The sequence below is a fragment of the Lotus japonicus genome, chromosome 4, assembly GCF_012489685.1.
Source record: "Lotus japonicus ecotype B-129 chromosome 4, LjGifu_v1.2".
Classification (NCBI taxonomy): Eukaryota; Viridiplantae; Streptophyta; class Magnoliopsida; order Fabales; family Fabaceae; genus Lotus; species Lotus japonicus.
In genome coordinates, this window is record NC_080044.1 from 22486816 (window position 1) to 22497529 (window position 10714).

Here is a 10714-nt window from a genome sequence, read left to right on the forward strand (position 1 = left end):
CATAATACGTGTCAAAAATTGCATGGCAATTAGCTGCCATGTGTTTACTTATCTTTCCTTCTTATTGGACAGCACAACAAAATAATCAATTTAGTAATGTCATTTACTCTATGAGATAAACACAACGTATCATCAGCCTTCTTTTATTTTCTTTCGAAGCCTATAAAAAGGCAATGCATGTTGTGAGTTTTTGGATATCAATTCATCGTAAGTGTAACAATTGTTCCTCCCTCTCACTTTACTTACGTTCCATGTCTCTAAGCCAAACACTTCTCCAATTTCTCATTATACAATGACAGCCTCATTCTCTTTCGCGCAACCAATGCCACAAACTCAATAAACACAAAAGGAGTTTCAGCCCGTGACTTCACCACGATCTTATTTCTGTGTCATTAATTTTTAATGAAAATCTTGAGTGTTGGTCTTGAGTGTGTGGAGATGCTTATGTTTTGGAGAGCGGAAGTTAGGATCTTGAAGCTTAGCATTTATGAAAGCCATTAATTTTCTAAGGTAAGAGCACTCGGTCTAGACTTGTCTGCATGTGATTGTGCTATATGATGCTTGTTTATATGCTTTTTTGTTGGTTTAAACTTGATGATGCAAGTATTGCTATATGATATATTAAACTTGAAATCATGTTATTATGCTTTGGCAAATGAATTGAATATTGTGATTTATGATAAATTTGAGATGCGAGCGTTGGCAAGAGATGCCTTTGCCAGTGGGAAACCGGATGCTCAATAAGAAGTTATTTTTATAAGTTCGGACTGTGAGGACGACGGTTCCGATGTTGTGTTGACTTACCTCATGGCATTCTGCATGTTTTGTTGTGGTTTGGAACCAGTTAGGTTGAACCGTGATATAAAATTATGTCAGGGCATAACGACATATCTGAAGAAGTGGCAAAATGAAAGCGACGGTGCGTTATTAAGATTAACCCCAATTGTGGAGTCGTGTGAGAGATTCGACGACGGTGCGTTAGTGTAGACTAACCCCAATTGTGGAGTCGTATTTTGTCTCGCCTTCAGAGATGTCTTTGCTGGCGTTAAAATTAGCATATGCATGAGCATGTAGTCTAACTGGACTCTAGGTGGACTTGTTTATGGTTTTGGGTTTATTACTCTATATGCTAGTTGTCTACCTATATAACATGAGCCTGAGATTGCAAATGATGTATTAGAGTTGATGACCTTATTACTGTGATGTTATGTCAATCTTGTTACATGTTATACGTGTTGTTTGGAAGTTGACTCTTGCTTATTTGACTGTGTGCTGCATGGGCGCCTAACGCCAGAGAATGATAGACCGCGCTGATAAAGTACAATATGACTGAGGACGTGTTCAAGGGATGGGGCGGATGTCAAGCGTAGATCTATGTATATGTCTTAGTGGTTTATGGTTTTGGGTTAGTACTTCGAGGTAAGCCGAGTTTTCTTGTAGGGTTCGAACCTAACATAAAGACCTTCTTTTTGTGTTGGCTCAGGAGCAGTCGAACATTAATTTACCCTTATGTCTTTAAAATTGAAGGAATTATTTGTAACCAAGATTTTATTAATAAAATGGAATTATTCAGTCCATTTACTCCTTCAGTTGTCAAGTTATGTTTTAAAAAAGGGTTTTAATTCGAAAAAAATTCACCCACATTTTTTTGGAAAGGTTACTAAAGTGACCCTCAAGAAATCGGGGCGTTACATCCCCCACCACCATCACCTTCTCTTCCTCCCCAACCGTCCTCCCACTCCACCACCACCATTCTAAAATCTCAACTCAAAAACCATAAAACAAAAAACCCCAAAATTTTCAAAGATGTGGAAGGAAAAAAAAACAGTGTGTTCCGATTCTTCTTCCAAAAAATCATAACCATACCCTGAATCCAAAACACTCGTTTTCAATACTCAGATCTATGCAAGTGAGGGCCGAGAGAAGAGTCATCATTTGCCAAGGACTCCACTCTTTTATTTCTATTCTCTTGTTTTTAGTTCTTACCAATTACGGCTAATTTTTAGTTCATGAACTCGCCGTTATCATCTTGTGGGTCTTCTGATTTCACTACCTTGAGGGTAAAAATGTCATCTTTGAGCAGGGAATTGGTGCTTCTCATTCTTTAATTTCTTGAGGAAGAGAAATTCAAGGATACTGTACACAAGTAAAGACCTTTCTTTCCTTTATTTTGTGTATTTTCTTTGTTTGTATGTGGTGAGTATCTGGTAGTGTGAATTGAAATTGAAAATGTGTGTTGTTCTATTTCTTGTTGGGGGTTTAGGCTGGAGCAAGAATCTGGGTTCTACTTCAATATGAAGTACTTAGAAGTTTGAAGAGAAGGCCCTTACTGGAGAGTGGGATGAGGTTGAGAAGTACCTTTTTGGCTTTACCAAAGTGGATGACAATCGATATTCCATGAAAATATTCTTTTGAGATTAGGAAGCAGAAGTATTTATTTAGAAGGGTGGTGGTGGAGTGGGTGGACGGTTGAGGAGGAAAGTGGGAGGAAGAGAAGGTGATGGTGGTGGGGAGAGATAGAGGAAGACGAGGGAGAGAAAGAATTTTTTGTCAACCAGGGACTAAATTGAAGATTTAATGTTTCTGTCAAATCTCTTTCGTACGTAGAATTTTAAGTTGAAAAAATAAAAGCCATGTCACACTTCCATTAACGGTGTCAACTTTTTTTAACCCAGGGACTACTAATGAGGGAGATTTGCGACATCCAGGGACCACAGACGTCATTTTCGAAGTTTAGGGACGAATTTGAAGGCGACGGACACTTTCAGGGACCAAGTTGGCTATTTACCCAATACTTTTTTTTGTTGGGTTGAAACTCAAATTGATCCTTGTCTTTGTGTCGCCGTCTGAACTTGATCCCTCCCTTCGAAAATTAATGGAAAAGCTCCTCTTCGTTGTAAATCGTTTCGAGCAAGTCCTCGCCTGGAGCTCCGGCGAGTCATGAAGTGGCACGTTGACTGGGTTAAAGACGTTTACGTGAATTTTAAAAATAAATAAAAAATAAATTACACATCAGAAAATTAAATTAAAACTTTTGGTGTGCCATCATTGATAAAGAAGGTCTTTCTAGGGTAATCCCAGGGTTGTTGTGGGAAGTAGCGGCAGAATGGAGTACTCATGCCTCAGTTTCATATATGGTTTTATGGAAGCTCACTCCTTACGACTTTGTATGGACTATTTGGCTAAACAGAAATGAAGCTCAATTCAACAGTACGTTTTTCAAACCTGAAGAGGTTTGGGATTTACACCTTCCAAGGGTGGCATGGTGGCCAAAATTCATTTCGAAGGACTGTCCTTACGCTCTGCATCAGTTCTCTGCGGATTTCTGTAATATAAAAGTTGGAAAAACAGTTGCTATACCAAGAGGGGTTGTTTGGTTATCCCCATCTCTAGGATATTTGAAATTCAATGTTAACGAGGCTTCACAAAGTAACTCGGGCCTAGTGGGGCGGGTGGAATGCTTCGTCACAACAACAATGAAATCCTAGGCTATTTCTCAAAGAACATAGGCCAAGGATGGGCTTATGAAGCGGAGGTCCAAGCCATTCTTTTGGCTCTTCTTTTCTGTCAATAGTTCTTGTGCAACAATATCTACATTGAGAGTGATTCTATGCTGGCGGTGGGATGGGCAAACTCAAAAGAAAGAAGACCAAGTGTGCTGCTCAATGATTTGAATCACATAGACTTTCTGGTCAGTCAAGTTCACTGTCTTGGGATCCAACACACTTTCAGGGAGGAAAACGACAAGGCTGGCCAACTTGCAAAGGTTGGAGTTAATAAACAAGAGTCACTCTGGGTTTGTTTGGACTGAAGAGTTTAATCTGATAACTGGAACGTGGCTGTTTTCGATGTAGGCAGATCCAAACTGTTAGAATCCTTGTTACACGTCACGCGGATCCATGGCAATTTTTATGTTTAGCTATTCTCTTGGCTATCTGTTTTGAGTTTATGTTGGCTATCCCTTTTAGTTTTTCTCTCTTTTTTCTTTGTCGCTCCTTTAGCCTCTTTTCCTCTTTTTTTTGTCTTTCTAGTAGTAGTTTTTAGGCTTTATTCTGCTCCTTTTATTTTTCTTGTATTTATGCTGAGCCCTACGTGGCTCCAGTTTGTTTTTTTTATTGTGTTATTTCAATTTTGTAACTCTGTTATGTACTCCTTGGCTTTTGCCTTTATATTTTTTGAAAAATAAAGGATTGTATTATTATCCACAAAAAAGACCTTTATATATATTTGGTATTTTCGAAAAAAAACAAAAAAAAACTCAAATTAAATACTCAAATTACCCTAAATTAATTAATTAAAATTAAACTTAGGCTTAATACACTTTTCATCCCTCAAGTATTATGATTGTGCTATTTGACTCCCTGATTTTCAAAATGAGCGATTTAGATTCTAACATTTTTAATTTGTGAAAATCAAGTCCCTTCGTTAACTTGTCATCCCATTTTTAACAGATGTCGCTTATATAGCCTTCATTAATGATCTGGATCTTGCAACGGATACCACTAGGATGCCATATCATATGTTTTCTTTTTCTTTTAAAAATAATAATTCCTTTTCTTTTAATTTTTAATCATCTTCAATCCTTCATCTTGATTTTCACAAATTAAAAATGTCAGGACCAAAATCGCTCAATTTAAAGATCAGGGAGTCAAATTGCACAATCATAATTCTTCAGGGACTAAAAGTGCAATTAAGCCTTAAACTTATTAAGTAAAAAATAAAAATCGCAACAATCTTTTTATAAAAACAAACTTTCTACCGTCTTCATCATCGTCATTTTCTACCATCTTTCATCAATTATTTTCTAAAACAAATTTTCTCCATCATCTCATCTTCCTCCCTCTAACACCATACCCACCCACTCCCCACTGCCCACCGCCACCCTTAACCCCAACCGAAACTAAAACTACCCACTCCCCGCCGCCACGCTCAACCTTTACCCCACCGACACAAACACGAACCCCAAACCTGTTAGATCAAGATTTGATCAGTGGTTGCATCTCTATATTTTGATGATTACAATTAAGGTTTTTGAGGATGAACAATTATGGTACTCTAACGTTTGTCCGTTATAGTTGTGACAAACAGGTTCTGATTCTGACCCAAGCCAATTCCATCAGAAGATGAAGACCCAAGAGTAACCAAAAGAAAGTTCTAAAGCTCACCATGTTCGTTCAGAACAGTGGCAAATTCTTCAGATGTTCTGAAGATAGAAGCTCTCAAGAGGTACCGAAGGACCGGAGTCAGAAGTTCTGAAGACCAGATGTTCCAGAAGGAACGGTTCTGAAGTAGAAGACTCAAGTTCTGAAGACCTGCAAGAAGTTGGCTCTGAAGACCCAAGCTATTCTAGCTCTGGCGTTCAGAAGTTCTGAGGAACTTGCCCAGAAGTAGAAGTTGCAAGGTCAGAGGATCCAAGCTTCCGTCTGACTCTGATCAGAAGCTTCACCAACATCCATCTGAAGCACTCTAGATCATAAGTCAGCTGGTGAAAGGACAGGTCGCTGTCATAGCACACATCGTACAGTCATAGCCGGCCCGCCACCTACCACGTTCAGCCTAGCAGTCTGATATTACAAGATTGTCACTCCAACGGGCAAAACCCTAGCAACGGCTACACCAATTGCCTTGGAGTATATAAGGGCTGAAGATAGAAGAAAGAAGCTAAGAAACTTTGCTGATATTCTTGAATCTATTCTAACCAATCTCTTAGCAATATTTCTTCATTGTTCTTGAACATCTGAGTTTACCATTAGCTTTTCAGAAGCATTTCTTGTAAACCCAAAACCTTTTACAAACACTTTGTAAAGTTCCTTAAGAGACCAAGTTTGGTCGGATCTTGAGAGGACTGAATCAAGTTTGGTTCAGTGTTTAGCTAGTCTTGAGAGGATCGGTAGATCAGCTTCTTGAGAGTATACTAGTGAGAAAATCAGTGTATTGTTAGTCACTTTGCAGGTTGCTAGTGCAGTTGTAACATTCATTGATTTTAGTGAATTGCCTTCATCAGAAGAAGGAAGAAATCACCTTCACGGGTGGACTGGATTAACTTGAGCTTTTATCTCAAGTGAACCAGGATAAAATACTTGTGTGCTCTACTTCATATTCGCTAGCACCCAGTTCTTATCTTTAAGTTTGTCAAAACGTCAAAAGGGAAAACTTTTGTTCAAAAACTCTATTCAAACCCCCCCCTTTCTAGTGTTTTTCGCACCTTCAAAACCCAACGACATCAACACCCCAGCCCACACCAACCTGCAACCTCACCCCCATCCACATGCAACCTCAACCCCAACACCCACCCACCTGCAACCCCAACAGAAACTCCAACTCCTACCCACAACCTCATAACTCATAAGAAGAAGTAAAAGCCTGAATCCGGTTGTTGTGAATCACGGAAGAGGTAGTTGGATGCTGCCCAATCTCTGAATCCCCTCGCTGTTTCAGCCATGGACGAGAAGAGGAAGAGATCGAGAGAGAGAGATTGCCTCTATTCCTCCTTTTCTAGATCTTCGTACTTCACCGCCGTATCTGCCGCGGACATCATTCAACCTCCAGCCACCACGCCTAGCCACCACCAACACCACCCAAACCCAGCAACCGAGCCATCATCACCCAGAAACTTGCAATTGGAGACAGAAAGAAAAAGGGGAGAAAGAGAGATCCGTAATGAAGGTGTGTGGATGAAGATAGGAAGAGGCAGAGGTTGAGGGGATGAAGATTATGGGATGGAGAAGATGAAGATGATGAACAAGGAGATGTGAATTTGAGTTTTTCTGGGTTTAACTTCACCATGTTTTTTTTTGGATTTGGGGTTTTAATCTAATTTCTTTGTTGTTATTTAAATTAGGGTTAGTTTTGTTAATTGGTTTTATTTTTGTTAATTAAATTAAAATTTCTAACTTATTATTATTTTTAATCTATGTCAGCTCACTTAACCCAGTCAGGGTGCCACTTCATTAATCGCCGGAGCTTCGGGCTCTAGCAAGGACCTGCTCCAAATGATTTATAAAGAAGATGAGTTTTTCCAATAATTTGTCCGAGGAGGGACCTAGTTCAGACAGTGACACAAAGGCAGGGACCAATTTGAGGATTAACCTATTTTTTTACTCAAATGTTATGTGAACCATTGGATTCATGTGAGGATCAAAAATGCTGCAAGAGAGGGATTGAAATCGAGGATTTTGTGCTATTGAAGGGTATTTGATTCATTCACACTTTTTTTTCTTTTCAATTTCATTTTCACATTTTTTTTCTTCTTATGTTTCTCTTTTTTATTTTATTTTATCATATCATTCATTTTTTTCTAATTTCCTCATTTGCTCATTAGGTTGGAGGTGAAATTATAGTGTTAAGATAAATTTATTGATTCTTCAGGGATAGTATACAAGTAAATGTTTGTTTACACTTGAACAATACTCTACCTTGATAGAAAAGGAAGAAGTGAAAGATATGATAAGTGTAAGACCCAAGATTTTAAGCTTAGGATCAGTGGAAGAGATTTCCATTTACGATTAGGGTTGATGTAATGTGAAGGGAAACCTGAACGAAAGTTTATTAAATAAAATATATTTATGAAGGAGAAAGTTCAGGAAAAGTCAAAGGATTGTATCGAAGTCGATTTAAGTTATAGCACGACTAATATTCGCATTTAAAACCCAGGACAAGAACCTTAGGAAACAAAACTATGTTCCAGCTTTGGAACACTATAGGAATATAATTTCCAACAAACTTCCAGCTTTGGAACACTGTAGGAATTTAGTCCAAAAATCTTTAGAGAAATATTAGAACTTCTCTTTTTCCATATATCACAATCATTTCGAGGCGAAACTCTAGGATCTACGAACGTCCGATTCCAATCATCGGAAGTTTGCCGAAACCGAATCCCTGGTTTTTCAAAACCCTAGAATCAACCGTCAATGAAGACTTTTTCTATTCAGAGCTTCAAATGAAGAGTCTACACGCGTACACCCATTTCTCTTGATGATTTCAATCTTTCTTCAGAAGGAAGTTTTCCATTCCGACATTCGATGCAAAAAGTAACTTATCGGGTAAAATAGTTTTACACCGACTTTGCATTAGTCACCTAAAATATAAGGAGACCTCATTTTAGTTTTGGAATTCTTTCGCCAAAACCTATCTTAGAATTCATGGAGAATGAAGCCGGAAAAATCAGATTCGCGAAACTTTCATTTTACCGCGTTTTGCCAACCTCTATATATAGCCAAGAAATGAGAAAATATCACAAATTTCCACCATTTCTCTCCAAAACCTGCGAATTTGCTAAGAGGAAGAAGGAAGAAGAGCTTTTGTTCATTTCTTGCTTGATCGTCGATCAATCAGTTGCTACTTCAAGGCTTCGAGGTATAGTCGCTAATCCTTACCTCTGATCGCTTTTTCCATAGCTTTTCTGTAGAGTTTTCTGAGCGGATAGTTTATGGGTTTTTGCAAAACTATCCTGAATCTTTCATTTCTGATTCTAAACCTCTTCCTTATGTGCCCAAGATCACTTCTGCCGGATTAGATTTTCCGTTATGTCGCCGGAATTCCGCCGGAATTAATTTTAGCCTTAAATACCCATTTTTTGAGTTTTTGAGGTAAAGCTTCAACCTTTAGGCTAAAAACTATCGCCTTAGCTTAGTGTTAGTAGGATTAGTTGTCATAAACGTCGTTAGTAACGTCCCTGCAAAATTTGGTTTTTGGGATTTCAGTTTTGAAATTTCTAAGTTAAAAATCATGACCAAAATACCCCTGCGACAGTTTTTGATCCGATAATTTTTCCGAGTTCAGAATACCCTTAGTTACGGCTAACGAAAGCATAGGAACCAAGTTTGATCGAAGAAAAATCGAGTCCCACAATTGTGAAAAGTGGCCGAGCCCTATAGGGGAGGAGGGGGAAAATTCCTTTTCCGAAAACTTGTCCTTTCGCGCTAGATTATCGTACCTCGGAGTATGAACTACTTCGTGTAACCTTAGTGAGCATTGATAGCTTAGTTTCTGATAGATTTTGATAGAATTCTGTGGTTTTACTTTAAAGGTTCTTTTGAAGAATTTCCTGAAGATCAAGGAGCTCATTGTGAAGGAAAGTTTGAGGAGAACGCTGGAATAACTAGAGGTAAGGGCAACTTACCTTACTAGCTAATGCTTTAGGTGTCGACGCATTCGACTTGATTTACTGTTTATGCACTTGTTTGTGTATGATTGGGAAAATGTTTTCTGAGGCTTCGGCTGACAATGTAGATGATTCATCTACTGAATGTTTTTGAGGGTGAATTTCATGTTAAGTGCTATGTGGGTAATTTAGGATGTGTGATGCATGCTTTATATGCTAAGTGCTATGTGGTTATTGCATAATATGTTGATTTGACATGTTGGTTGTTTGTGCTGAGTTAATTATGCATTTGCAATGAAATCTGAGTTTCTGAATAGTGAGAATAGCGGGCAGGTCATGCCGATTTTATTTTGAGAGTTTTGGGGAAAGTTTGATAGGACGAATGAGATTCGGGCCTTGTTATGGTGTTTTATGGATCGAGACATTCTCTGGAGTCATTTGGGGATTTGGAGATCCCGAGAACTTATAAGAATTGCGATAAGGCTAAAAGGATATTATTTTGTGAAGAAAACTCATAAGACCTTAAACAACCTCTAAATCTTTAAGTAATGATAATAATCTCGAAGGAAGCTTAGGAGTCGAATCTTAGTTTTGGAAAACGAGAAGTGTCGTCGGATCCAAGTGTTGAGATATTGAGAGGTTTTGAGTATGTTGATACTCTTGTGCTCTGGGAGCAGTTGTGTTGTTGGGCTATCTGAGAGATAAGCCGGGAAACGGGTAGTTTCCGAGCATGTTGATGCTCTTTGCTCGCTGAGCAGTTTTTGACCATCGGATGGAGATGAGTCGGATGATTTGGAGATCATCATGAGATAATGTTTATGCCTTCGGGTACAGTTTATGCCTTCGGGTACAGTTTATACCTTCGGGTACCGTTTATGCCTTCGGGTACAGTTTATGCCTTCGGGTACAGTTTATACCTTCGGGTACCGTTTATGCCTTCGGGTACAGTTTATGCCTTCGGGTACAGTTTATGCCTTCGGGTACAGTTTATGCCTTCGGGTACAGTTTATACCTTCGGGTACAGTTTATACCTTCGGGTAATTTGGACATCGACGGGGGATATGATCGACCGTGAGGTTAGGATCGACCTGTTGATTGTCGGGCATAGCGGAGGGAAAAGTCGACCCGCAGGGTTAGGACTGATCCGGCTATGTCAAGGTTGTAAGTGACACTCGGGAGTTATGGTCGACACAATGCCAGTGTTAGGACCGACTCAAACGTGCCCAGCCTATTCTTTCTTCGGGTAATTCGGACATCGACGGGGGATATGATCGACCGTGAGGTTAGGATCGACCTGTTGATTGTCGGGCATAGCGGAGGGAAAAGTCGACCCGCAGGGTTAGGACTGATCCGGCTATGTCAAGGTTGTAAGTGACACTCGGGGGTTATGGTCGACACAATGCCAGTGTTAGGACCGACTCAAACGTGCCCAGCCTACTCTTTCCGGAATCGTCGAGATTGCCGTTGCATTGACATATCATGCACTCTAATTGTATCGTTATGTGTTTTGATGAGTTGATGTTGATAAACATCGTTATGTGTTTTGATGAGTAGATGTTGATAGATGTCGTTATGTGCTTTGATGATGGAATTGTACTAGAGATTTGATAA